Source organism: Aotus nancymaae, unplaced genomic scaffold (assembly GCF_030222135.1).
Source record: "Aotus nancymaae isolate 86718 unplaced genomic scaffold, 86718_ANA_hifiasm-v0.15.2.pri h1tg000006l, whole genome shotgun sequence".
NCBI lineage: Eukaryota > Metazoa > Chordata > Mammalia > Primates > Aotidae > Aotus > Aotus nancymaae.
In genome coordinates this window covers 43,815,702-43,842,932 of record NW_026988417.1, presented here as the reverse complement: position 1 = coordinate 43,842,932, position 27,231 = coordinate 43,815,702, and the positions used below count along the sequence as shown (strand labels likewise).

The 27,231-nt window shown below is 34.7% G+C and overlaps 1 long non-coding RNA gene across 1 annotated transcript in view; it reads right to left on the bottom strand.

The window, feature by feature from the left end:
* Positions 1 to 5,925: 5,925 nt before the first annotated feature.
* The window catches only part of LOC105709233 (uncharacterized), a 68,352-nt gene continuing 47,046 nt past the window's right edge, over positions 5,926 to 27,231 (bottom strand). Inside the window, exon 3 of the long non-coding RNA XR_001105481.2 lies at positions 5,926 to 5,977. This is a non-coding gene — a long non-coding RNA (uncharacterized LOC105709233). The remainder of the gene's footprint in view (positions 5,978 to 27,231) is intronic.

Genomic DNA, 27,231 nt, shown 5'->3' with positions numbered 1-27,231 from the left:
TATGAAGATGTCAGCATAATTTTGTTACCATAACTTTGATTGATACAGGCAGGAGGCAGAGAAATTCTAGGCAAACAGGGGCAGGTCCCTGTTGAAAGTCCACCTTCAAGCCAAAGTAGCCTAAAACCTGTGGTCCAAAGTGAGAACTTCTATTCCTGTTTGTCTGCTCTCTCCTGCTTGGTCCTTTCTTAATAATATCTTTTTACCAATTAAATTTTTGTGTTTTCCAAAACTACCTATGGCCCACCCTGTCCTCATACTGTGCCTATAAAGACCCCAGACTCAGTCAGGAGAGGGGAGAGATGCCTTGACTTTGGAGAGAAGATGGCCAGACTTTGGGGAAGGAAAGATGGCTTGACTTTGGAGAGAAGACAGCTGGACTGTGGGGAAGAGGAGACAACTTGACTTCAGGGAAGGTGGCTGTACTCCAGGAAGAACTATCTGCCCTTTCCATATCCTCTCCACCTCCTGTCTCCTCTGATAGCCATTCCCACCATTCAGTAAAATTCTCTGTCTTCACTGTTCTTTAAGTGCCCATGCGACATCATTCTTCTTGGATGTCAGAAAAGAGTTGGGACCCACCAAGTGCAGATACCCAAAAAGGCTGTCACACTGGCCCTTTGCCCTCACTGGTGGAGAGCAGCTGCCCAATATGATGAGGCAAGGGGCCAAATGAGCTGTTAACACACAGCCATCTGCAGATGGTGGAACAAAAGGAGAGCTGTAACACCCCTTCTGGGGTTCTGGGGACACAAGCTCCCCTACTTGGGCACTGTCACAGGTCCTGCACAGAGCTTGCTCTCAGTGGTGCTTGGAGCAGCCAGCTAGTCCTGCATTTGCTCACTCATATGCTCCCTCCTACAAGGGGTTGAGCACAGTGGGCTGAGTAAACCTTTGTCCCTGTCACAAATCTGATGAAGGGGCCAAGAAAAATCTTGCATCAAAAATCTATTCCCATGTATACCTCAACAAAATCTTGCATCAAAATCTATTCACATATATACCTCAAAAAAAATCTTGCATCAAAAATCTATTCGCATGTATACCTCAACAAAAATATATATAAATAAAATACACATATGATACATATATATATACACACACACATATACATGTATATATTTACATATGAAGTTCCTAGCAGTTTTATTTGCAATAATCACAACTCAAGGAAAATGTTCAAAGCTCAGTATTTTCAGTTTCCTTAAGATCTACAACTCCAACTCCCCACCCTCATACATATACAGTGACTCCTTAGGCTTCTACTCAAAATTATATAACATTGCTTAACAGAATTTGAAAACCTGTTCTATTAGGTAACTTGAATAAATTAGCATTCACTTCTAATTTAGCAAAACATTTTGAAAATGTTTCTTTGTTTTTTGTTTTTAATATCTTTCTTTAATGGAATAGAATTATTTACCAGTTTTATATACATATAATTTTGTTCCTGAATTCCTATATTACCCATAAAATTGCATTATGAAATTTAAAATTTACTTAAATTCTTGGGAACAAAGATGAATTACTTAAGAGAAAAGCAAAACTTAAAAAAATCTTAAGGCCAAGTAACTGAAAAAATTGAAAAGATAGTGAAATAAATATTTAAAATAATGGTGTGATTCTTCCAGTGAGAATCCTCTTTTCTAAATAGGCTATGTGGCAAATGGTTAGTTCTTCCCCAAATCTATTATACGTTTCTCTCTCCGTAAGAGTTTTAACAGTCTGCCTGTCCAGATAATGTTCCCTAACCTCCCTGGGAGCTGGTAACACTTAATAGACATGCTATGGGTAAATTCTAGGTCACTCAATTAAATAAAATTGGTTTTCTTATGTTTCCACTATTACCTCCTGAGTGGGGCCTGAACAACACTGTGGCAATGACATAGCTTTGACTATGTAGCAAGGACAACGCAAAAAAAGGAAGGCTGAGTGAAAAAAGATGAAAGAAATCATTATCTTTAATGTATTCTGTGTAGTGTTGCCATCCCACCAGGCTCTTCCACCAACACCTGGGCTTAGGTAGAAGGAGAAGGAGGCAGAGAGATCACATGTGGAAGGAAGAAAGAGAGAAAGAAAAGGGCAGATTGAAAGAGGCAGAGAGAGACAACTCCAACATGCTAGGCATGCAAAATAAATTATGTAGAAAACAGACATAATATTCTTCAAGTAATAACCACATGAGAGAGATATATATTAATAAAATTATACAATGATTACAAAATCACAAATGTGATGGGTGCATAAGAGATGTATGATGCTATAAAACCCTTTTAATAAGGAAAATTGAACTAATTAAGATGGCAGGGAAAGTTTAACTGGGGAAATGACTATTGAGTAGAGATTTGAATGATAAATAAGAAATGCCTGAATAATGATAAACTGGAAGACAGTGTAATTCAAAGGAAACGACATGTACATATGTCTTCAAAATAAAATATAGGAATATAATGTGTAACTGGAGAAGAAGGTCAGGACTCGAGAGTCCTCTGTAGGGTACCATCAGGTAGAATTCTCTTCCAAACTGGTTTCTTGCAGGTAGAGCTCTTGGTATATTTCTGGCATTTTGTCCTTATTGTCTTAACTCTCAGGAGACAAGGAATGACTTCAACTAATTAGAAAGTTTGGTGAAAATAAACTAGTCATGTTCAACTCTGTTCTGCCCTTTCCTTTTGGTAGTGAATCTGCCACCAAGGTTCAGACTTCTAATCACTGACCTATTCCCTAAGCTTTTCTTGAGAAGGCATTCCAAGCAGGAATTCCACCTATACCTATGGCTTGGAGGTAGTAAAGACTCTGTCTAGTTCAGTTTATTTAGAAGATCTACTTGCAGATCCCCCATGCCCTGATTAGATTTTCTCCTTCATTTTACATTTTATTAGTAAAATAAGTAGATTATTTTGAAATCTTTAGTCTTATTTCTCAAATTTTTGAGAACCTAGATGTTTAGCCTAGGTAGACTTATTTATATTACACTAACAACATTATCAAAGAATCAGATACTTTAAGTAAAGATTATTTCTTAGTCATGCAGTCTCCTGTGTTTCTAAATAACTCTCCAAAGCGGCTGTTTTTTTCGTCAACTCATCATTCCAGGCTCCTTTGATTTCTTGGCACTCCATATTCACATGTGCTTTCATTATTGCTGTGGCAGAAGAAGAGTGCATGGATAATGATTCACGACTTTTAAATCCTTCCACTCAGAAAATATATATGTCAATTTAGGTTCACATTATCTTGGCTAACAGAAATCATATGGCCATGCTCATCTCCAAGGGGCATGTTCCCAGAAGCAAAATAAAATCAGATATCTCAATGAGCTCCAGTGAGGTCTGTACAACCTCTGTTTGGAATCATTTTTGCTTAGCCCAATTTAATAAAATTAAACTAAAGCAAAAGCTGGTCAAAAAATTGATTCTAAGCGTAACTATAGCAAATCCCTCTCATTTCACTCTTTAACAAAAGTAGGAGGGCAAAAACAATACTTTTTGCTATTATTCTCTAATGCTTAGAATGAAAGGTCTTTTTTAAATGTAGAGATATGCAGTTTATAAGAGCATTGCATCTAGGCTTATTATACTAAATTATACAGAAAATATATGAGCATGTAAAAGTATCCAAAGCCTCATTCATTCTTCCCTTAAAAGATATGTGACCCCTCCAAAAGGACCCTAAAAAGATTTTGGTGCCAAAATTACTTCTGATATTTTAATTAGTGTACCCCATCCATTCTCTGCCTTAGAGCTCTAATAAGTTTGGTCAGGTTGTCATGAGAGACACATGGAAAAAGATAGCAGTAATGACTCTCAAGCTGTCTGTGGAAATCAATAGTAGGTAATACCCATTATACCTATGTGGCATTAAACTTATATTGAGTAGCATGACAAGATGCAGTGAAATAAGAGGAAGTGTCTCTAAAATTTAATTTCTAATGTATTATTATGGTGTACATACAAAATATTACTCATATATTTCTGAAGTTGCTAATATTGTTTACTAAATTAAGTTAATCATATAATAACTGTAGTAAATAAAAGTTTTCCTTAAAACCACTGCAAGCAACAATTTTGTGATGTATTAAAATTGGTTAAACTATTCAGTCATTTAATCTACCAGTGTTTGTAGATGTCTGTTGATGACCTGAACAAGGCTATGTGTTAGAAAACAAAAAGAGAAAGGCAAATAAGTGATTGATTTTTTTTTCCCCCGAGGAACTAACAAGGGGTTAGTTCCTGAGGAACTAACTAGACATGGGGTTCCAAAATAAAGATCTATAACAGATATTGGGCTCCAAAATTTAAAACAAAAATAGACAAATCTAAACAAATGTAAAATATGGTTTACTACCACATATAGGACTTTTACTAGGGAGTGACTTTCATTTTACTCTAGTGCTCAATTGCATCCTCAAAGTGACTCACATCCTTCTAATTAAAAGAATAGCACTTGATTAATAACTATAGAACACATCCAATGGACTTCTCACAGTATCTTTACAAATTAATGTCCTTGTTTTTCTTTATGAGATAGTAAAGCTAAAGTATATATCTTCCCATATTATGTATGTCTTTCCATAGGATGATTAGTTATACAAAGCAATCTATGGAGGACCTATCTTCTTTTGGTGTTTTCCCTTCTTCTTAAATTAACTGAAACATGTTCCTGATTATATGTCAATCATCCTGTGATCATAGCAACCAAAATCACAGGCTAAAATAAGTGAAGTAGGAAGACAAAGAATGCCAAGCTGTCAATGCCATGTTAAGCCACACTACCTGCTCTGGATTCCCTCCTTCAGAATGTCTTTACATGAGATGTGTTAACCTATAATTAGTATAAGTCATAGTAGTAGAATTTTCTGTAATTCAGAATTAAATAAAAACAACGCTGGAGTGACTGTCAGAAGACTATTACAGGCCAGGAGCAGTGGCTCACACCTGTAATCCCAGTACTTTGGGAGGCCGAGGTGAGTAGATCACTTGAGGTCAGGAGTTTAAGACCAGCCTAGCCAACATGATGAAACCCCATCTCTACTAAAAATATAAATAATTAGCCAGGCATGGTAGTGAGTCCCTGTAATCCCAGCTACTTGAGAGGCTGAGGCAGGAGAATTGCTTGAACCCTAGAGGCAGAGGTTGCAATGAGCCAAGATTGCACCACTATACTCCAGTCTGGGTAAGAGAGTGAGACCCCATCCACCCCCCGCCAAAAAAAAAAAGAAGAAAGAAAAGAAAGAAGAAGAAGACTGTTACCTAAGAATTCTTAAAGAAGGATCAGTTTTATTTTGTCTAAGTAGTTATTCTCCATTAATTTTGATAGGAGAAAATAAATAGCTAGATTTATTTATGTAAATCAAGATTAAAGTTCCCCTTTATTTTTCAGCAACTTTCCTTTTGCAAAACAAAATTAAAGGAATGAAAATATGCTTCATGTTATTGGCCATGTAAGTAAGAACATTCAAACCTCTGAGTTTATGGTTGTATTTCACTACAAATTTACCCACAGTGAAATGCACACATACACACACATTTAATTCATAGGAAAGGTCAGTTCAAAAGCAATTTTCCATAGCATACTAGAAATTAACCAGACTTCTTTTATAATAATACACATAACACATTTTCAAAGGAGGGCATTTAAAACACTGTATTAGATCAGAGATATGCATTCATGGCCCAGGGCTAAGGGGTTAAATCCAAACCTTCTTATTTGACCTATTGCTACTCTTTTGTTTCATAAAGGATTATTTTTCTCTTATGAATTTACTGAGAGCAAATTTGCCAATCTAAGCCATCTGCCACTTATCCAAGAGAAGATGTATTATTTTCACTCAAAGGTTATTTATAACAAAGAAATACAAATCACTAAAGATAGGTTCTCAGTTTATGATATAATTTTTAGACATGTTTAGTCTGACTGTACCTTCTTGTCCTTGCTGCAGTCATCAAGGGTCCAGCCACTTTCTGCAGAACTGCATCTAGGAAAGTCAAATTAGAGGTAAATTATTTCATGGTGAGAGGACAAACAGATCTGCAATCCTTGACCAAAGCTACTATAATACTTCCTCTTCTAGTTGCTACAAAATCTCTGATTTCTTGTTATCTTAAAATATCCCTCACCACTTATTCATTGAGTAGTTTTACAAAGGAATGCTGTTGCTTTTCAATCACTAGTAAGCAAGCAAAGTGATGAGAAAATGAGCAATTGGTTGGGTTGGGCAGCACAGAAAGTTCACTGGTGATTATTGCCATTATCACAAGGGTGGTGTGTCAAGCAGATGTGGGGGTCACAAAGTAAAGGGTATCATTCAAGGAACAGAATCCCCTTAAATTGTGAATCTGGTCTATACCCTGGTTTATAAAGGTCTACTTTTTAAATGTCTGGATATATGTGTTATTGCAGGAGTTTGATTGCCATATATCAAATATATTTGTGCATATGTGTACCAATTAGCTATCTTAATCAGGGTTTGAGGACTATGTTTCACGGAAGTATGGACTCTAGGAGTCTTGACTATATTCCCATAATTTATCAACATGAATGCTTCTCATAATAGTAACTCTCAAAACCAAAATCCAAAGAGTAACTCTGTGTCTGATATGATCAGCCTTCTCTTATTAAGTATATGATAAAGTAATACGTCAAAGTAAAACTGGTGTAAAGAGGTAACTTTTAGACAAACCACATCGGTAAGAGAGTTTTACACAACTAAAAAAGCCTCAAGAGATTTCACTGTATTTTTCCCAAATCTTTTATTTTCAGTTGCATAAATGTCTCCAATCACCTACAATAGGCATGAGAGTGGGTGGCAAGTTGTCAAATAATATCAGTGAAGCAATTTCTTCTGAGAAACTACAGAACCGTACTGAAATAGACGGAAGGCAGTATGAGTGACGGACATGCAGGGGCATAAGTAAAACAAATTTTGTCCCAAATTACTGTTCTTTCAAGAGCTCTATGTACTTTCTGAATACAAGAAAGGTATTTCATAATTACGAGTTGCAACATAAATAATGTAGAAATTTCAATACAACACAAGGTTTCTGTGATGACATGAGCAATAAAGTAAAGTATCTAGCACAGAGCCTAATGAACCATATATTCATTAAATAATAAATATGATTATTTTATAATTATGTGTAAAATATAAGTGGGAGCTCTTGTTTAAATGTGTGTGAATGTATATATTTATATATTATATATCATTTATTATATGATATTATTAAATATATTACCTATTATATCCTATATATTACATATAATAAAGAATATCATATATAATATTCTTTAGCATATATAATTCATATATCTTATGCTAAATGTATTATATTATACTAAATTATATTATGTAACATGCATATCATATATTATATGCATCATTTATATTATACATATTATATATTTTTTGTTCTTTTTCTGTGAATTTGTCAATTGCCTCATTTGTGGTGCTCCATCAGCTTTTCTTATATTCTCACTTTATTGACAATGTCAGTTATACCACATTTACTTGTGACATTTTTATCCCCTTTGGCTTCAGTGAAGACTGGTTGCTCTTTAGGCTGATGCATAGTTGTCCTCCTGGGCCTTAGATTTACTGATTTCCCAGGTTCTATTCACTGTTTCTTGGAAACATTTTCCTATTTCTCAGTTTGTGTCTTAATTTTTCTGGAGTACTTCTGGTAACTTTCTTTTAAGTAAGGTGCATTGGGTGTGTTTTGGGGGTCCCAACCAACCACATGTGTGGTGGCCCTTCAGAAGAACCTACAGGACCCAGAGGCAGTTGCATTTATGGCTATGGGCTATTAAAACAAGGGGAAAAGACATATCAGGCAGAGCCTGAAAGAGATTAAGAACAGGCTTGAAAGTTTTCTCTCTCAGTTCAGAGGATATTGGGGCTGCAAGGACATGCTCCTTTGTCCAGCAACAAAATGCTGCAACATTTATACAATGTCTCTGCCCAGGGAAGCTCCTCGAGACTCATGTATGACACAGGGTTTTTAATGAGGGTTGGTCACCTAGAAATTCTGTGTTATAATTACCAAATTCCAGACCTCCAGAAGAAAAACAAGCTTTTACCATAAATCACATTTTTGCATAAAGTCTAAATATGTTGATACAGCAGGCCTACAAAACAGTGCCCCAGGCAGACAAAGCAACCTTATCAATTAGTAACATAAGGAACGTTCCAAAGCCAAGTTCCCAGATGTCAACCAACGGCCAACCCCACAAGCATGTTCTCCTAAAGAACATCATCAGGCCTACTGTGTTAACTCTTTGCTGTACATGGGAAATTTCCTGAAAATTTACATGTCTGGAATATTTTTGTCTGCTATTTTGTCTGGGTGTATATTTCTAAATAGGAAAAATTTTCCTTTGAAAGTATTTATGGTAGACAAAATTCTAAGATGGTCCCAAAGATTCTTAACCCATAGTGTACTTGTCTTATATAATCTTGTGGATGAGTGGGACTTTTGAACATGCTGAGATTTCACTTCCACAGTTAGGTTATCTTATATGGCATGGATGAAAGTATTTTGCAGATGTGATTAAGGCCCTTAATCATGGGACTTTGAGTTAATCAAAAGAGAGGTATCCTGGGTGGAACTGATCTTATCAGACAAAGCTTAAGTCTCAGGCCTTCTTTGAAGATAGAGATACAAAGCAGTGAGATGTTCTCATGCTGGCCTTGAAGGAACACACTGCCATGTTCTGGAGAGGTCCACCTGACAGGTAACTGCCCCAGTTCTATGATCACAAACAACTAAATTCTGGCAACAACTGTTGGGAAGAGGAGTCCAAGTTTCAAATTAGAGCACAGCCCTGGGCAATACCTTGATTGCAGCCTGATGATCTTTCAGCACAGTACTCAGCATAGTATCCTCCTGACACAGTGAAACTGCAAGATTAAAAATGTATGCTGTTTTAAGCCACTACATTTGCGGTAGCTTGTTACACAGCAATAGAAAATATTGTTAATCCTTTGTTTTTAGTATTCTGAATGTCTTGTGAGAAGTCAATTAGTCTGTTTCTTTTTTCTTAGTAAAAGTCTCTTAATTCCTGTTCTTCCTGAAAATTTCTATCATACTCTGTTTTGGCATTCTGAAATTACAATGTATCTGGCTATCAGAAAATATATACTAAGAGATCATTAGGTATCATGTTCTATTTTAATTTATGGGGAATCAAGTGATGAAAAACAACAAACACTCTACCATCATGGAGGTCATATGGGCAAAAAGTAAGTTGTCATAGAACAGTCTTAGAAATCAAACACAGTATTTTTGTCTATGTTCTATTAGACAGAAGTTCTAATAGAACTTCCATGCCCAACTGACTGCAAAAGAAGTTAGGAAATATAGTTTAGCTGTTTACCTTAGGCAAAACAAAAACAAGTTTTCAGTGAAGACATAAATCTCTCAGCCAAAGAAGATAAGTGCTGTGGAAGAACACAAGCAGCTAAGAACAATAGAAGGGAAAGGATGAAGTTGATCAATTAGTATAGGGAATTTGGAAAAGAAACTATATTAGAGTCAGTATGATTTAGGGCTTTCTATGCTCTAAGTCATATGGAAATACAGATAGATATTCTAGATAATAGAAACCAAGTATAAAGAGGTCTTGAATTAGTTGGCTATATCACCTCAGAACTTAGTGGCCTAGAACACTTAACACTAATTATTGCTCCTGAGTCTTCAGGTAAGTTGGGAAGTTCGATTTGAGCCTGGCTCAGCTAAACCCTTCTAGATTACACAGTTAACTGGTAGTCCAGCTAGGAGCTGGCTAATCTAGATTAGCTTCATTGACTCCTCTAATGCTTAGGTTGGAGCAATGGGGCACATGTCTTTCATGATTCAGCAGGCTAACAGAGGTTTATTTGCATGTTTGCTAAACAGGGTTCCAAGAAAGATAATGGAGGTATGCAAGTTTCTTGAGGCTTAAGCTGAAAACTGATCTTATGCTGTATTCATTACAGTCTTCTGACCAAATAATTTTGCAAGCTACCCACCACCTGTCCCTATCTCAAGGGATGGAGAAATTGATACCACCTCTTTGTAGAAAAAGCTTCCTACATCTTAATGGACACTAGGAATTGTGGAAAACATGACTGGAGTGAGCAAGGCTGAGTGAAGTCAAAGAGAGAGTTAGGGGATTGACAACACAAAGTTTTTACAGGCTTTGTTTTTTATTGATTACTATGAGTGCAAAAGTAAATTATTTGAATACTTTGGTGTTGCAAGAAAGGAACTGAAAATATCTGTCCTATGTTTTAAGGGGAACATTATGTGCATAACAGGTTGCAAAGGTGAAGGCAGATTGTCAGTAGGCAACTAAAATAATCCAGGGAAGAAATGATGATGAACTGACTCAGGGAGTTAGTGGTAGATAGGAGAAGAAGACAGACTTGAAATATATTTTGATTTTATAGCCAACAGATTCACTGGTGGAATATGAGGTAAAAATAGGAATCACATATAAATCCAAATGACTGGAGTTGCTTTTTACTGAAATGCAGTGGTACACAGAAAAAAAAAGTGGGGTTGAGGAAAAGAAAGTAGAGTTCAAGAGGTATTTTTTAACATGTTAATTTAAAGACGTCTCTTTATATCCAAAGGTGAGATAAAATTAACAGTTTAATGTGGACCAGGAGAGATGTGAATTTAAGATATAAACTTTGGAGGCATCAAAGTGCAAAAAGGATTTCAAGCAATGAGTTTGAATGAGCTCACCTACAGAGAAAAGGTAGTGGCAAGGAGGTCTTGACCTAGGCCTGGGATATTGCACTGTTTGGAGATACAGATGAGGAGGAAACAAGAAAAAATGGCCAATGAAATAGAAATAATTCAGAACAAGAGAATCCAGTGGTGAAACTCTAAATCCGGGGCTGAAGTTCGACCTGAGAATCCAGGGGAAGCCATTGGCTTAAATCTCAGAGTCTTAAAGTTAAAGATCCTAGAATTTCCATGTCCAACAGCAGGAGAAAAGGGTGTTTCAGTTCTAGGAGAAAGTGACAGATAATTATTAGCCTTTCTTCTGCCTTTTTTTCTTTCCAGGACCCGAGCTAATTGAGTGGCACCTACTCACATTCAGGCAGGATCTTCCTCACTCAGACCACTAAGTTGCATGCCAGTCTTCTCTGGAAATAATTTCACAGACATACCCAGGAATAATGCTTTACCAGTTCTCTTGGTATTCCCTAATCTAGTCAAGTTGATATCTAAAATTAACCATCACACTACCTCATCTCAGTTATGAAGGACTAGCAGCAAGTAGAAGATGAAGAGAAAATTAATAAGCAAACCTTACTCTTTTTCCCACTACAAGTTTCCAAGCCCTTGCCAAGACCTGGGTTAGAGAGATGGAAGAAGCCTTATTAGATATGATTGAAGTTTTAAATTAGATTATGTGGAATTTTTTTTCCATTTTTAAAAAATTATGTATTGTTTATAATAATATATGCACATAGTAAAGATTTTAAAGGTACAGCTAACTATACATCAAAAAGTAAGTTGCTTTTACATTTTTGCCATAGAGACACTCAACTCCCCTTCTATGAGAAAACCACTTTTAAAAGCAATGAGACTAGACTAATGAAAAAAAGCTAAATAAACAACATCAGAAATGAAAAAGGAGACACCACAACTGATGTCGCAGAAATACAAAAGATCATCAAAGACTATTATGAACAATTATACATATACTCACAAACTAGAAGACCTAGAGGAATGGATAAGTTCCTGGAAATGTACAGCCTCTCAAGATTGTACTAGGGAAGAAATAGAAAACCCAAACGGACCAATAAAAAGTAGTAAGTTGGAATCAGTAATAAAATTTTTCCCAAGAGAAAAAAAAAAAGCCCAGGACCAGATGGATTTAGAGCCAAATTCTACCAAACATACAAAGAACAACTAATGCCAATCCTCCTAAACTATTCCCAAAAATTGAGGAGAGGATTCTCCCTAACTCATTCTATGAGGCCAGTGTAACCCAAATACCAAAACCAAACAAGAACACACACACAAAAAGAAACTACAGACAAATATCCCTGATGAACACAGATGCAGAAATCATCTAAAAAATACGAGCAAACTGAATACAGTAGCACATCAAAAAGATAATACATCATGATCAAGACAGAGTGTTGTGCCAAGGATGCAAGGGTGGTTCAACATATAAAAATCAAAAACTGTGATACATTACACCCACAGAATGAAGAACAAAAACAATGTAATCATCTCAATAGACAAAGAAAAAGACTTGACAAAATTCAGCACCACTTTGTGATAAAAACTGTCTACAAACTAGGCATAGAAGAAACATACTTTAAAATAATAAAGGCCATATATGGCAAACCCATTGTCAAAATTATAATTGAATGGAAAAAAAGTTGAAAACATTTGCTCTAAGTGCTAGAACAGGACAGGAATGCTCACTTTCATCACTTCTATTCATCATAGTACCGGAAGTCCTACTTGGAGCAATTAGGAATGGGAAAAAGTAAAAGGCATCCAAATGGGAAAGGAGAAAGTCAAATTGTACCTGTTTGCTGATGATATGACCTTATGTCTAGAAAGAATTGAAGACTCCATGAAAAAACTTTTAGGTTTGATAAATGAGTTAGTAAAATTGCAGGATACAAAAGTCAACGTACAAAATTAGTAGCATTTCCATATACCAATAATGATCTAGCTGGGTACAAAATCAAGAAGGCTATGCCATTTACAATAGCTACCAAAAAAAAAGGTATTTAGGAATATATTTAACAAAGGAGTTGAAAGATCTCTACAAGGAAAAGTACAAAACACTAATAAAAGAAATTGTAGATGACATAAATAAATGGAAAATAGCCCATGCTCAGATATCAGAAGAATTAATATTGTAAATTACCAAACTGCTCAAAACAATCTACAGATTCAATGCAATCCCTATCACAATATCAGTCATTTTTAACAGAATTTTTAAAAATCCTAAAATTTTCTTTGGGTGATATTTCAAAGAGAAGTTTTTTTTATTTACATATTTTGAGTTCTGCAGTGCATGTGCAAAATGTGTGGGTTTATTACACAGGTATTCTTGTGTCGTGTGTCATATGTGTCATGGTGGTTTGCTGCACCCATCAGCCCATCATCTACATTAGGTATTTCTCCTAATGCTATTGCTCCCCTGACCCCTACCTTAAAAAATGATTTTAATACAACAGGAATGATTTTTTAAAATCATTTTTTAAGAATCATTCCTGTTGTATAAAAATGGATAGCCACTTTGGCAATTTATTTCATTATTTCTAATACTTTGTCTGTAGATTATTTTTGACTTCCTATGTAAAAGATAATGTTGCCTGCAAATAAATGTTTTTTTAAGAATTTTCAAATAAAAATTCCTAAAACTAAATAGCCAAAAACAATCCAAAGCACAAAGAACAAAGCTAGAGATATCCTATTACCTGAATTTAAATTGTACTACAGTGTTATCATAACCAAAACAGCATGACACTGTAGAAATGGACATGTAGACAAATGGAACATAATAGAGAACCCAGAAATAAAGCAACATTTTCATAGCTAGCCGATCTTTGACAAATACGATAAAAACATACACTGTGAACAAGACATTTTTTCAATAAGTGATGCTGGGAAAACTGGTTTTCCATATATAGAAGAATGAAACTGAATCCCTATCTCTCACTATATGTAAAAATAAACTCAAGATAGACTAAGTACTTAAATGTAAGACCAGTAACTAAAAATATTATACCAGAATAAAACATAAGGAAAATTTTAAGGACATTGATCTAGGGTAATAACTCATATATAAAACCTCAAAAGCAGAAGCAACAGAAATAAACAAATGAGACTTAATTGAACAAAAAAGTTTCTGCGCAGCAAAAGAAATAATCAACAGAGTAAACATATGACCTGCAGAATGGGAGAAAATATTGCAAAATATGCATCTATCTAGGGATTTAATATCCAGAATATAGAAGCAACTCAAACCATTCGACAACAAAAAATAATCCCATTAAAAGTGGGAAAATGACATGAATAGACATTTTTCAAAAGAAGACATACAAATGGCCAACAGCTATATTAAAAAAAATATATACTTAACATCACTAATCATCAGCTAAATGCAAATTAAAACTACAATGAGGTATCATCTTATCTTAGTCAGAATGGCTATTATTAAAACATCAAAACATAAGAGATGTTGGCAAGGATGCACAGAGAAGGGAACTCTTATACACTGTTGGTGAGAATTTAAATTAGTAAAATGTCTACAAAAAATAGTATGAACATTTCTTAAAGAACCAAAAATGGATCTTCCATTTAATTCAGAAATCCCAGGAAATTAAAAACATTATTATATACAAAAGATACTGCACTTGTATGCTTATTACAGCACTATTCAAAACAGCAAAAATATGGACTCAATCTCAGTGTCCATCTACAGATAGTTGGATAAACAAAAGATGGTGTATATGCACAATAAAATACTATTCAACCGTAAAAATAATAAAATCATGTCTCTTGCAGCAACAAGAATGTAACTGGAGGGCATTTTAGGTGAAACAAGACAGATACAGAAAGACAAATATTGCATGTTCTTACTTGTAAGTAGGTGCTAAATAATGTGTACACATGGATACAGAGTGTGGAATGATAGACAAAGGAGTCTTGGAAGGGTGGGGGTGATGAGGAGGACTGAATGATGAGAAATTACTTAATGATCACAATATATGTTATTCAGGTGATAGATACATACCTGAAAAGCCCTGACTTCATCAGTATGCAATCTACATGCATATAACAAAATTGCATTTGTGCTTCGTAAATTTATACAAATAAAAATTAATTAGATTCTTGAACATTGTTTTAGTGATTCTTCATAAACATAGAGACAAATGAAAATAGTAGCACGCCATACACATTGTTCAGAATGTTGCTCTTTTCACTTAAAAATATATTTTAGAGATCATTCATTATCAGCAGTTAATCTATATCATTTTTTCTAAAAGTCTTTCTCTTTTGAATGACGTAATTTATCCAGCCTTTTGTTAAATCATGTTTAATTTGTCAATTATAAACATAGCACTACTTCATAATGTTTTACTTCTGTCATTTTATTCACATGCAAGTTACCAATAGAATAAAATATAAGGAAAGAAATTGCTAGACATGCACATTTAAAATTTTGATAGATATTGCTAAACTGACTGTCACAAACATTTTTCTGACTTATACTCAGCAACATGTAAGTGAACCTATTTCTCACTCTAACACAGATTTTTTGTTCTTTGATGATATGAAAAAACAGAAAATAGTATCGAGTGTAACTTTAATTTGCATATCTCTTCTTGTAAATGCGGCTGAAAATCTTTTAATGTTCAAGAGCCATTTGTATTTTTAGTGTTCTGTTTATATCATTCATTTTTCTTTCTATGGAGCTAGATGTCCTTGTAAGAAATATATGTGCCAGAGTGTAGGAAATAAACTTCATGAAAATTCAGATGCATGATACATTGATAAAACTTTAAAGATTATAGTCATCTGAGGCATGCTGGGACATCCCTACAAAGGAAAAAGACAAGTTTTCACCCATTCTTCTCATAACACCTACCATTATGAAAAGTCAAAAAACTTGGTTAGCCTCTTTGAACTTGGGATGACATACTATACTCAGGAATATTTACTGGGTTACACAGAAGGCTGCCAGTTTAAAGAGGGCCCAAAGCAGTAAAAAGATTAGTGGGAGTCCCATGCTTTAGTGTAAACTTTACTGCCTCTTTTGCCACATGGCCTAGCAAATAAGAAAATAGTTTATGTATCTCTGGTGGTTAAAAATCACAGGTGAAGTCTTCTTTGAGCCCTTATATGATCACTATAGCACTTATCTCCAGAGTTTTAAAATGTGTTTTCTGCAGTCAAAAACTATGCTTGGTACAGCAAAACACCCTTTGCCTGGTACACCCTAGTAAAGATTGAGAACCCAACAATGGGATAAGACATAGTAACCTGACATGCTAATCACGACCTGTGAATCATTAGATCTGCTGAATCACAAAGTCAGGCAGCCACAGAAGCAACACTTTTCGTAAGTGGAAGTGCTGTATCCTGGATTGGGCTCTAACAAATTGTTCAGACTTGATTACATGTACGGCTGGTACCCCAAAGTCTTTCTCTCAACTCCACAATCGTAGCTTGAGGAAAGGTTTCTAATGACCAATAAACGGACAAGGACATGTTACAGGACCAATTCCCAGGCCAATAAACGAGATATATTTGCCCTAATAAAAAATAGGTTACTGACATATTAGAGCCTCAATAAAGAGGGTCCTCAAGGACAGTGTTGAGAAAATCCTGCCAATAGGCAGAGACATGAGTTCCCCCTGGACAAAGCCATAGATAGGTGAGATATGTACAGTGATTTCTGGTGAGTGGTGAGTAGCCTTGCTTGGTTATTCAGAAACCTAGAAAAAAGATTTAAGAACTGGAACTGGCATTATGAAGTTGAAGAGACCACAAACATCGCCAGTTTTGTCTCATCAATATTATTAGAGGATGGTCTCAGTGAACAGGTTGAGTTAATGACTTAGCCTTCTTCTGTCCCTAATCACTCTAGTGCTCAGATAGTTAAGACAGTGACCATGGTAGCAGAGACAAAGAATACATGTGGTATCAATAACATGGCTCTTTCACATAAAGACCAACCTAGCTACTATCACTACTGAGTGACCAACTTGCTATGGGCAGAGACTGATGCTGAGCTCACACACCAGACACCAGGAGCCTGTTGATTACATCAGACCCATTCATATTAAGTGGTACAATAATTCTCACATACCAAACTGATTCATATTCTAAATATGGCTTGTCTTCTAAGCCTCTAGTATCTTCAAGAGCAATACCACCTCAGGGTTTACACAATGCCTTCTACATTGATATATCTCACACATATTGTCTTAGACCAAAGCCTGCAACAATGAGCCCATTACAATGTGTAACATCACTCAGACATAGCTGACCTGAGAGGTGGCTGAATGGAATGCTGAACGGCCAGTGAAGGCTCAAACCAGGCATATCTGGCATTGTTGAAGTGCTCTTCTACAGGATCAAACATAGTCACTATGTCAATGACCAGAATGTGCTGCTGTGTCACTAGAATATGCAGGTCTCAGAACAAGTAGCAGAAACACCGTGCCTAAACATTTTTAATTTGCTCTTCTCTTCCATTTATTCTTAGGATATGACAGATTTGAGATTCTAGTTTTTAGGTTATGGTAGTGGGTAGGAGGAATATAAAATTTGGCTAAGAAAGACAGTAAGGGTTTTTCTTAGACTATGACTCATACCAGGAAACCAGAGAATGAAGAAAGGAGTCATTGCTCTTGCTGAGATAATCGACCCTATTTATTAGGAGCTAGGGCTGCTAATACACAGAATAAAGAAATAAATACATCTGGAATTCAGTAGATTCACTGAAAATCTCTTGATGTTTCCAATTACAGTGATAACTGTGAGTAGGGCCATTCAACAACTGCAACCTGACAAGAGCAAGGCAACTAAAGCTTCAGAAACCATGAGGATGAAGGTTCATGCTATCCTATAAGGCAAACAGCCAGGAGAGGCTAAATGCTACCAGCAGATATGGTGAATGTAGAATGGTTTATGGAGGCAGAAATGATACTTTGTAGACCTAAGAGAGCTGTAGCAGTGAAGGCTATATCTTATTTTTTAACCATTGTTAACCATTTTTATTGCTCCTTTCAAGAACGAAGTGAGAGTACCTCCTTCTCAGATATTTATCAGACATAATATCAGATATCATAGAGGATACTAGATCTGAGTAGTGAAAGGGATTGACTTTTTGCACTTAATTTATGAGTCTTCCCAGATTTATCTGGCCGCACCTACCTTCCAGGTTTCGACTCTGTGGCATGCCCATCTATTAATGCCTATGGTTATCTCATTATCCCCTGAGAGGATATCCAGCTTCCATTCCTCTGGCCACAGTAGGTTGAAGGAATTCTCATATATAAACTCAACCAACTGGATTAATGACAACTGTTTCCTCTTCCTCCCAGAGTCAAATGAAGTGTCTACATCATAAGACATGCAATCTGTCTTACCCAGAGACTTCTTGGTGTGGTCATGTAGCACAAATCAGAAGGGAAGAAGAGTAATTATCCCATGAGCCTAATTTGGTCAACAAGAAAAGAAAGATTAGGAAGAACCAGAAGAGCCATTTCTCTTTCTCCTTGTCAGAATGTTCTGAGGCATAGTACTCTCAGAGAGGCTTTCTGTAGATTCCCTATACTTTCAAACAACCAGTTATGTTTTCTGTGAAACTCAGTAGTTCATTATCACGTATTTTGTTTTTATACTCTAGATCCAAGTTCTCTTGCTATGCTGAAATAAACATGATAAAGTATTAGCACATATTTTCCCCATTAGGTTTTATTTTCTATGCTACTTGGACTATGAAAAAGTCTCTTACTATAATTTCAGCCATATCTACACTCAAATGCTTAATTCATCTTTCATTTGTAAAATATATTTTTTATTTTCATAGCCATCCATTCTTTTGTCCTCTCTTTAGGATGCTTTTCTACATCCACTTTGTCTTCTCATATTAGAAATAATTTTATTTGGCCAGGTGCAGTGGCTCATGCCTATAATCCCAGCATTTTGGGAGGCCGAGGCTTGCAGATCGCAAGGTCAAGAGATTGAGATCATCCTGGCCAACATGGTGAAACCCCATCTCTACTGAAAAACACAAAAATTAACTGGGCGTGGTGGCACGCTCCTGTAGTCCCAGCTACTCGGGAGGCTGAGGCAGGAGAATTGCTTGAACCTGGGAGGCAGAGGTTGCAGTGAGCTGAGATCATGCCACTGCACTCCAGCCTGGTGCCTGGTGACAGAGCGAAACTCTGTTAATTCTTGGAGAGATATTTGGTCAAAGATTTTATCCAATTGGTAGCAACGTTATTGTTCTGATGATGTTCCTAATCTATTTCGTTGTGTGTGTGTGTGTGTGTGTATGTATTCACATTATTTTCCTACTTTTATTTTGTAATACCTTTGCAGAGCTTATGTGATGGTTCACTTTTTTCCTTTTTTTAGCTTAGTTTTAAAAATTTAGTTCTCCCTCATGTTAATGAGAACCCAGGCTGACTTGAATGTTCAATATATTTCAAGCACTGTGTGTTATATATGTCCTTTTAAGCCATACTTCTCATCTGCAGCTCAGAGTATTAACTGTGAACTGAGCACAGTGCAGAATTCATTCCACAGCACCTTCCCACTTCACCAAAAATTGTTTAATTAAAAAAAATGTGTAAGAGGTTTATCATTTGATTCTGTAACCATTGCTTCTTTTAAAATCTAAACCAGGGCTTGTTAAAAAAAAAAAAAAAGAAGAAGAAGAAGAAGAAAAATAAGTCCTGTGTGTCTGTATTGTGTGGGAAAAGAGTGTTCTTGAGACACTTTTTAAAGATCTACGGGAGGCGACTTATTTCTACAGTGTCCTTCACCTCTGTATCACTTCATCGATTTAGAAACCCTTCATTTTATTTAGCAGTTCTAGGTTTCATATAGTCCTAATTTGATTGAGGATGGAGTATACACTCCTGTTTTCTATTCTCTGGAATATGAAAGTGAATATTACTGCCTTGGATATGAGAGTGAAAGCCAAAAACAGCTGAAAGTCCATTCTCTAGACCTTATTTTTTAATAAAAGAATCTTGGTTGCTGAAAGTTCTCTCTTTCAGATGGAATGTTTGACCCTGTAAATTTAGGGAATCTGGAGAGCTATAGATGAGGTGGCAAAAAGTCCACTTTCAAGTTGCTTAATCCAAAAGATGCCAGAAAAAGAAGAAAAAGCAAACAAAGCAAGAAGACAAAGTCTAAATAGTCTAGAGGTCATGTTAAGTTCTTGTATTTCTATATCATCTTGTTTTTTATATATGTGTCTCTCATTTGCTCTTTCAAATAAAATACTGTATAGTGACCAAGACATGTTTTACTATTTCCATTTATTATATTACTATCTCTCATTTATTAAAAGAAACCAGACTTCAGAGAGCTTAAGTTGCCTGATGTAATTTATGGCTGATGATATTAATGACATTTCTTTGAAAATTCAAAGTGATAGTTAAAAGAATAATAATTAAATAATTAAATAATTCATGATTGAATATTAAAATACAATGAAATTTAAATGAGACTACTCTCATTTAAATGTGATAGTTTTGTGTGTCAGCTTGGCTAGACTATAGCACCCAGTTAGTTAGTGAAACACTAGTCGGGTGTTACTGTGAATGTACTTTGTAAATGTGGTTGACATCTACTATCAATCAGTTGACTTTAATTAAAAAAAAAATCCTAATCCATTCAGTTGAAGGCCTGAAGAGTAAATATAGCTAATGTAGATGACGGGGTAATGGATGCAGCAAATCTCCATGGCACGTGTATATCTATGTAACAAACCTGCACATTCTGCACATGTACCCCAGAACGTAAAGTATAATTAAAAAAAAAAAAAGAAGAAGGAATACTGACTAGTGACTACAGCCTGAACACCTGTCTGTGTTTCCAACGTTTTCTATAGATTTTAGACTTGCTAGTTCCCACAATCTTGTAAGCTAATTCCTTAACATAAAAGAAATATCCCTCTCATCCTCTATCTCTCTCTGTTTATATATATAAATATTATGTATGTATATATATATTAAATATACATATACAAATATCTATGTCTTTATATGTAACATACATACAATATGTAAAACATAATATTATAAGATATGATACACATATATATGTGTCTATATTATACACATATAGATATATGTCTATATTACATACATGTATACTATATATGTGTATATATAATATACATGTGTGTATATTGTATATCTGTTTACATATGTATATATGTATAGAGAGATATTTATGCATATACAATATAAATATTTATGTGTGTGTATATATATAAAAAAATTGCTTCTAGCTCTATGGAGGACATTGACTAATACAGTGAGATATAGTCATACTAAAGTAGCTTTATCATCCTATTTTAAGAGAATTCCGTAGGAAGAATGGCTGAGAAATCTGTGCCTCTGGATTCTAGTCCTGTTACAAGTGGGTTCTGCACTCACTCCAAAGGATCCTCCAGGCCACCTTGATTAAAAAAAAAAAAAAAAAACTCCCATAGGGACATGTTTATATTTTGAACAATTGGGAATAAAGAACTATTATCTTACTTGGTAAGAATCTCAACAATAAGTCATGAGGAGACAGTATATAGATTAAACTGAAAGTAGGAATGATGCACACATTTAACAATTAAATGGGTAAATATGACAAAGTCAGAATTATTTTAAATTAGGCATGTCAAAATGTATCACATATAGGAGAAATGGAATTTAATATTTATATGATAAAAAGGATAATTGTATTTTGAATGTATAGAATCAGTTACTTTTACATTAAAAATAATTAATAATCACTGGTCCAAATCTCTGTTTTTCCAGTGCAGCTTTGGAAATGGCAGAGCTGGAGTGGAGAAATCAGGCAAGTGTTGAAATTTCAGGTCTTAGGAAAGACCTGAAATGAGTGAAAGCAAATACGTTACCCTGGGTAACTAAGAAGTAGTTGACATAGTTTAGCAGAATTAATACACAGACAAAGGAACCTTGTTTGAAATTGTAAGGTGAAGGTGGAATGAAATACAGCACGGACACATGCAGTGTTCTCGGGATTTGGTTAGAATTTAGGAAATGCACAGATCCATAAACTCACAGGAGATCCTGAGACATCCAGGACTCAGTATCATCACTTACAGATTATGATGAGCATTTTGAGTGGCTCCAAAGTTTAAATAAGAAACCTAAAGTTGGCCAGGCACGGTGGCTCATGCCTATAATCCCAGCACTTTGGGAGGCTGAGGCGGGTGGATCACGAGGTCAAGAGATCGAGACCATCCTGGCCAACATGGTGAAACCCCATCTCTACTAAAAATACAAAAATTAGCTGGGCATGGTGGCACACGCCTGTAGTCCCAGCTACTTGGGAGGCTGAGGCAGGAGAATTGCTTGAACCCAGGAGGCGGAGGTTGCAGTGAGCCAAGATCGCGCCATTGCACTCCAGCCTGGGTAACAAGAGCAAAACTCCATCTCAAAAAAAAAGAAGAAGAAAAAAGAAACCTAAGTTAATTACAAAGTTGTGACATTAGAACCAAAATGAGTGAGATGTGAATAAATTTTCTTTATAGTGATGGTATTTTTCATTTGCTTTTGTATTTTTTCAAAAAATATTAAAGACATGAGAACTGTTTTAAGCTGAAGAAACTAATTTTAGTTTTGAATTAGAAAATTTGAATTTTTTGCAGAGAATATTATAACCCACTTTTTTTCAACTGTAAAACAATATACTTTTGGACTTTTCTGGCTAATATAAGCTAATGAAAATTGTGTATATTTCCAGATAAGTTGAAGCATAGGGAAAATCTAATTCTTCTTTGGGATTCTTTGCTGATTTTCTTAGTGAAGTGTTATTTGTTTTTTTCTACTGACTTACCACAGTATGGCATCTTCTAGCCTGAGGAGGTTAAGTAAGACAATTATTCTTTACACTCATTTTTAAGTTTGAGATACACATCAGTGAATTTCAAATTCTGCAAGAGAAAGTCTCTTATAATGTTTGAAGTAGAGGAAGATTATTGTTTCAGAAAAAAATTAATTCACCTGGGATTTTATTTTAAAAAATTAGACTTATGAATTCAGAAGCTTTGGGGGTGGGAGTAAGAGAAGAATACATTATTAATAATAGAGGTAGCAGGTATTGCTCCTGCCGAGGAGATGGTCCTACAGTTTCTCATCCAAAGCTTGTTAATTGACTGAATCTTGTTACAGAGAGGAGAATTCTGGCATATTATCACCACAGGACATTGACAAATCATAACTCTTCACTTGAGCACACATAAAATAATCAAAATGTGGAATTCCTTCTAAAAAGATCTCAGAGTGTAAATTTCATCTTAGCCCTGGTTCACTGATCTTAAGGGAAGCCTCAAGATCCATGTTCTCAGTTGGTTTTCTGTTAGTTTATAGAAATTGTATTTTGGTAGAGCCATGGATTTGTCTTCACTTGAACATCTTAAAAAATTAACCAACAGTGATTTTAGCTTGAAAGGCTAAAATAATGAATATTTTTAATTTCAAAAATACTTTCTAAAACAAACCAAAGATGTGTAGAGTTTGAGTTATTGCCACTAATGTCACAATTATCGCATTCATTTATAAAAGTTCTTGCAGGCTGGGTTCAGTGAGATGCATTGTCAGTTGCAGTTGCCATGATAGTCCTAAATATTTAGGCACAGTACTGTTATCATCTCCATTTTATGAATGAAAACAAAATGAAAAACCAAGGAAGTTAACCAGGAAAAGTTTGTAGAAATGGGTAGTGGAGTTCAGTGAACTCAATTTATGTATCACAAAAGATAAAATTTTAAAATATTTCAGACTGATGATTAAGAAAAGAGCATTATGATATCTTTCCAATTTTTAGAAAGACAAGACCAATGTATCCTTTATCTGAAGATCTTTCTTCACTTATAGAAAAATTCACAATGTCTTGCCCAGTAATTTCCACTCCCCTGTACTCTTGTTGTAGTAGGATTATCCAATACTTATTTTTCTAGGCCCCCATGTGTTTGCATGCTTTATGACACCCACTTGTTTCTGCTGGACAATCGAAGAAAGTTAATTTTTTAGAAACACTTGTCTACTATGCACATAGTATATGTTGGCTCTCCTAACTCTGACTTCACCCCTAAATGCTCATCATCCCAATGTGTGAGTGTGTAGCCACATAAAATCAGATAATCTATTTGAACCATAGTTCCTTGACTTTAAACTAGGGATACGAATGTGCCTCCATATAAATTTTTTGTACTGATCCCATGAGAAAATAAATGCAAAGTGCTCAGATCAGTGACTGAAATATACTAACTAAGCCCAGTATCAGCAACATTAGAAAAAGCAAGGGTAATAATAGTGGTCGTAGTAGACAAGGTAGTAGTTGTAGATAAAGTATTTGCTTTGGTATAGTTTTTTTTTTTTGGCTTCTAATTTTAAAAGACAAGAAAAGATCATGGAGCAAAAGTGAAAAGAGTGACAAAGTATTTTATTTTGTTTTTCTTATTTAAAGTGAATAGAGAACACAATGCAATGTTTACTGTAAATTTCACATTGTTCAATAATCTTATTCAATGTGTTTCCCTGGGCTTCCTTCAGGTACAGAAGTAAAGAAGGATTTTAAACTACTTTAAAAATAGGGGTTCAAAAATGAGAGAAGCCTGTTCAAAATCAAGAGTTGGTTGTGAAAGAAAGTAAAATACAATATTACTGCTCAACCTCGATATAGCGATAACAAGAAGATGGTTTTACGTTAATGCATTACCAGTGGAGACATTGTTGGGTAGCATTTTCTATAACAATTTTAAATTTTGGAAGTGCCTTATTTATATATTATCTCCTTTATTCTTTGTAACACAGCTGAGATTCTCAGCAAAGATTGTATAACCATTTTACAGCAGAAAATTCAGGCTTAAAGCAATGGGTCATTTACTCAGTATCAAAGAGGCAAAACATATCTAACTAGTGCTATAAAATTTTTATCCTAATGCACACTGAATTTTTTTCTAAATTGTTTTATAGTCTTCCACTCATAAGATTACATGATTAAAGAATACTGCCTTTTACCTTTTCTGTAGAAGACCATTTCTTAATTTCACATAAGATAGGATAAATGCAAAAATACATCTAAGGCAAAATCATCACTAGACTTAGTTAAAAGCTCCATTTTTATTTTCCAGAGAACTGTTGAGTGTTTTCCAACTCTGACATGTTTCTAGTTTCTAAAAATGTAACCAAATATATATTCAATGACTTAAATGTATAATTAAATAGATTTCAAAAGGAAGTTGAATTCATCTTTACAAATCATTATCATGTATCTTGGTTTTTGACTCTATCAGTAAAGAACTTACTGAAAGATGAAGTACAAAAAGCTTGACTTTTAATGACTATTTGATATACAGTTTTAACTTTAGAATATCAATTGAGTGTGTATGTGTGTGTATGTATGTATATAGATAAACTTTTTGTAGTCAGCATTTTTTCATTTTCCTTTTAAGTCAATTTGTTTTTCAAATTAGAAAACTTCATTTTTGGTACTATCAGGAGTATCACTAGAATATACAATTTGGAACTTCTATTATAAAAGCATGATAGTCATATCTATATGAAATCATTTACCAATCAAATCAAATTATTAATATTCAAATCTAATTAAAATTTTAAACATTCTACAGTCTTATTTTCTTTCTTTTATGTGGTAACAGGGAGCCAAAATATGTGCCCTGATTTGGGAGTGTCACACATTTTAAGAAACCAGTGTGTCTATATTTTCTTAAGGAAAAAAATAAGTCTAATACTGAAAGAGTGGTGTTAATTGAAAAGTTAATCCATGTAACTAATCCCAGAAACTGTATCTGGCTGATGGATGGCTATTTCTAAAAGACTTCAAGCATTGTTTAATGCTTCTTTATGTGAGTTTTGGTACATTGTTAGCTAAGATATCTGCTGACACTGAAAGTGAAGAAGTTGCCTTTTCTTGTGCCATATTTTCTTCAGTCATGGTAAGAATTTGTTGCTTAAAGTGTCAACATGTACCACACCCTGATTAGAAAAGGTGTTTCTCAGTTGTAGTTGCATCCTTGTGACTGACAAAATATAAAATAATATATATTTTAAGATAGATTTCTAAATATTTCTTATTTTTCATTGCCATATAAAACCATAAGAACAGATTTTAAAAATGATCTACAACCCTGCCATCAATTGAATCAACTTGACAATTGTTTTTGTTTTGGTCTTATTCAAAATTAAATAACTATAATTATAAACAGCTTGTTAGTGTTTTCTAAATTTTTGATATTTTAAACAGTTTGCAAAAGATAGAAGAAAGAATCTTTAAAAAAAAATTCCAGTGAAGTAGTAAAATTAACATTGTTTGGGGTTTATATGTGGTTATTCTTGAATAATAAAATAAATCTAGTTGGACCCTAGACTGGTTCCTTCATTTGATTTTTACCTATACTCTGGCATAATGTGCCATGAAGAAATATAAAGCTTTTTCATTTCAAAATAAAAATATTATTAAGCATCACTGCTCAGTAAAAGAAAAGCTGTAACTCTAGCCATACCTATAGTGGCAATAAAATAAGCAGTTAGAATACAAATGCATATCATTTTATAGCAAAGTAAAATAAGGATTCTCAAGTGACCATGCAGCAATGCTGAGCTGTATATCTCAACTAGCATTTCAGCAGGTCAATCAATCATTAATTAACTTTTTTTTTTATCCTAACTGAGAAGCCCTTTTCTGTTGACAGACATCTCGGGAAATTCTATTTTCAATTTGACAGAATGCCAAGTATTCAAACAGATTGTTTATCTGAATTCAGTGCTCAGAGGCTTCTGTCTGAGATGCAGAATGCATTTTTAACATCATAGTTAGTATGAGTATGTTGTCCCACTTTAAAAATGTTTATTGCCTAGGCAGTCAAGCATTGTCAATCAAAGTTAACCTAGAACATTAATTATTTTAGTATATGCTTTTTTCTAAATTTGTCCAGGCTTTCATTTCTTCCTCATGTGCCACCAAAGGCTAAGGCAGAGACTTAAGTATCATGTATAACATACCTACCCAAGCCTCTAGAATATCAAGCTATTCTATAAATCATTTAGCAATCAGAGTCTCCGTGAAATTGTCTTAGTTTCTTTCCTTTTTTGAATTATTCTTGTTCTGAATTCCTATAGGTTTAAAAATCATTTTCTAACTAATACACATCAAGAAATGATAGACAGGCATAAAATTGGAGTTATATCTGTGCTGGAATCCTAGTTCTTCTACTGCCTGGCTGGACAACCTCAGGCCATTGTGGCAGATCCTATTAATCTCTACTGATCTGTGGTTTTCTTCTTCTTCTAGGCACTGGGAGAAGACTGTGATTCTTATCGCCTTGAAGATAAGAATGAACTTGAACCTATCTTTGACTAATGAAACATGAGTAGACATGACGTGTATTACTTTTAGTGGGAACATTGAAGAGCCAGCGTTTGATTTTTTAGAAGCCCACATGCTTAAAAGGCTATAGGCTTTGGAATCT